Source organism: Octopus bimaculoides, chromosome 5 (assembly GCF_001194135.2).
Source record: "Octopus bimaculoides isolate UCB-OBI-ISO-001 chromosome 5, ASM119413v2, whole genome shotgun sequence".
NCBI lineage: Eukaryota > Metazoa > Mollusca > Cephalopoda > Octopoda > Octopodidae > Octopus > Octopus bimaculoides.
In genome coordinates, this window is record NC_068985.1 from 15,468,911 (window position 1) to 15,472,273 (window position 3,363).

General features: G+C 38.8%; 1 protein-coding gene across 1 annotated transcript in view; it reads right to left on the reverse strand.

The window, feature by feature from the left end:
- LOC106869676 (ATP-dependent RNA helicase cgh-1) overlaps positions 1–3,125 on the reverse strand; it is a 33,483-nt gene extending 30,358 nt beyond the window's left edge. The window contains exon 1 of the mRNA XM_014915498.2: positions 2,971–3,125. The gene's annotated coding sequence lies outside the window, so the exon portion shown is untranslated. The remainder of the gene's footprint in view (positions 1–2,970) is intronic.
- Between the last annotated feature and the right edge of the window lie 238 nt (positions 3,126–3,363).

The window sequence follows — 3,363 nt, forward strand, 5'->3', positions numbered from 1 at the left end:
ACACGTAAAAGCACCCACTACACTCTCTGAGTGGTTGGCGTTAGGAAGGGCATCCAGCTGTAGAAACTCTGCCAAATTAGATTGGAGCCTGGTGTTGCCATCCGGTTTCACCAGTCCTCAGTCAAATCGTCCAACCCATGCTAGCATGGAAAGCGGACGTTAAACGATGATGATGATGATGATGATGATATGTGTGTGTGTGTGTGTGTGTGTGTTAAATAAAATATCAAGGTCAAGGCAATGTGATATTTATAGGACATTTATAAATAGAAAGGTGGTCTTACAGCCATTGACATAGCTACTGTGTGTGCTGCCCAGGGCGGCCCTTCTGTTTGCTGCCCCTGGACCCCACAAAAAACACATATTGCCTGCAGCAGACCCAAAAGTGGTGCCCCCTTTAAAAGTGCCACCTGGGGCGAATCACCCGGGGCGGACCACTCAGAGCGAACCTCCCGGGGCAGACCTCCAGGCCAGACTACCCAGGGGAGACTGCCCCTACTGTCCCCACTCCCAGCTACACTAGTGCTTACAGCTGTTTCAGGGAAATAAATAATATTCCATCATCAGAGACAAGAAATATGGGAACACTCATATTTCCCTTTATACTTTCTGTATTAGATCTAATTTCTTGTATATTTTTCCCTTTCCAAAATAACTTCTTATAAAATTAACTCATATATGGAAGTGCATCCAGCAGTAGAAACTTTACCAAAGCAGACACTGGAGCATAATGCAGACACTGGATCCTTGTCAAACCTTGCCAGCATGGAAGATGGACATTAAATGATGATGATGATGACAATGACGATGATGAAGGTGGTGGTGGTGGTGGTGTTGATGATACTTAATAACCTATAAGTTTCCATTTGCCAAATCCAATCACATGGTTTTAATTGGGTTGGGGCTATAGTAGAAAAAAACTTTCCCAAAGTGCCATCAAATGGGACTGAACCTGAAACCATGCATTTGGAAAGTGAATTTCTTACGTACATAACCACCCGTGTGTGTAGAACCACATTATCTAAAATGTTCTTTTATCTTATTTAAAAGAAGAAAATATGATTTCAGGAAGATTTAGTTACTATTTCTAATGGACCAAGCAGAGGCTTCTTTACTGATTGTATGAGGTGTAGTGTGTGAGATTAGGAGAGAATACCTACTACCAGTGGAGCCAACTGCATTATCAGCAATAAACCTTCACTGAAGTATGGTGAATAAAGCTATTGAGAAAATGAGAACAAGAGTGGCTAGTGAGTTGCTTAGAGGATTAGGTTATATAGGAACTATACTAGTTATTAATTTAATTAATTATTTAAGTCAGTATTATCATAGACTGCTTCAACTCCAAAAGGATTGCACTGGAAAGAGAATTTTTTTAAAGGCTTCAAACTGATAGAACTAGGTTGCAAAAGCTGTTGAGAGAATTTTAAAGTATGTGCAAGTGAATAAGCAGTTTGGATTTGTGCCAACATGCATATACAGAGATGCCAAGTTTCTAGTAACTCCACTACAAGCAAAGTTATTTGCTAAGAAAAAAATTATTTTATTTTTCTATCATTGATGCTGAGAATGTAGCCTGATGGCTGACGAGAAGATCAAGAGAGGATTAATGGCTTGTTAGAGCTGTTTAAACAGTGAATTAGTAAAGAAACTTAGCACATAAATAGGTGCTCATTAAACTTTTGTTTCTCATTCTGTTTTATTTATTATAATTCTTATTTCTTTATTGCCCACAAGAGGGGACAAACAAGGACAGACAAAGTAATTAAGTCGATTACATCGACCCCAGTGTGTAACTGGTACTTAATTTATCGACCCCGAAAGGATGAAAGGCAAAGTCGACCTCGGCGGAGTTTGAACTCAGAACGTAACGGCAGAAGAAATACTGCTAAGCATTTCGCCCGCCGTGCTAACGTTTCTGCCAGCTCGCTGCCTTATTATAATTCTTTTAACCCTTTAACATTTGCCCAAATGTTCTACCTATTTTATGTTCAATTCTGCCATATCTTGCCTATCACACTAACCCTGCAATATCATTCTTTAATTTACAACATAACGCATGATTAAATTAAAGCAATGTGAATAAATAAGCATTACCTCTGACAGAATAATCCAAATGCTAAGGGGTTAAAGGTGATGAACTAGCAGAATCATTAGGGTACGGGACAAAATGCCTTGGGTAGTTGTTCCAGCCCTTAACATTCCAACTTCAAATCCTGCCGTGATCAACTTTGCCTCTCATCCTACTAATTAATTAATGGGGTTTTCCAGCTCATTCTGAACCAAGCCTGAAAGATGATGTCCTTCAAACTGTCTGAAATTTTTCATAAGCAAAGTAATCCTTATACCCAGTCAATCCTGAAAATTTCAGCTCCTAACTTATGTGTATGGTTCTGATTTTATGGGTACATGAATCCTCGCAAAATGTGTTGACTTATTTCAGTTGAAAACCTGAGATTCAGTCTATAAGCAGATGCAGTTTATGAAAAACAATGGTATAGGAAGATATTTCCGCTGAAAATCAAGGCGTAGGAGTGGCTGTGTGGTAAGCAGCTTGCTTACCAACCACATGGCTCTGGGTTCAGTCCCACTGCATGGCACCTTGGGCAAGTGTCTTCTACTATAGCCTTGGGCCGACCAAAGCCTTGTGAGTGGATTTGGTAGACGGAAACTGAAAGAAGCCCGTCGTATATATGTATACATATATGTGTGTGTGTGTGTGTTTGTGTGTCTGTGTTTGTCCCCCTAGCATTACTTGATAACTGATGCTGGTGTGTTTATGTCCCCGTCACTTAGCGGTTCGGCAAAAGAGACCGATAGAATAAGTACTAGGCTTAGTACGGGGTCGATTTGCTCGACTAAAGGTGGTGCTCCAGCATGGCTGCAGTCAAATGACTGAAACAAGTAAAAGAGTAAAAGACTAACCACTGATGTAGAAAATTTTAAACAGTAAGTGTGTATCATACTTACAGTCTCAGTGGCAGTCCCAGGTAGATTCGTACCAAAAGGGTTAAAATCAAGCAGGTGAACTCTTAGTTACAATGGACACAGAGTCTGTCAACTTGAATGATTTCAAAAGTACAAATTCCAGCAACTATTCAGAATATTTAGAAACAAGAACATCTCACAGTTTCCAAATTACAAATATAATGAATGGTTGATTTGTATCTTCCTATCACATATAGAACTGTTTTGAACTTTACCAAAAAGAACCACACTATTAAAACAATATTTGTTTAGATTATCTAAATGCTGGAAAAAATAGCTCTTATCAGTTTGATAAAAGAAATGTACTAGCATTAAGATAATCTGAATAAACATTGTTTTTGTTAATGCAATTGTTTTTTTTGTTTTTTGTTTTTT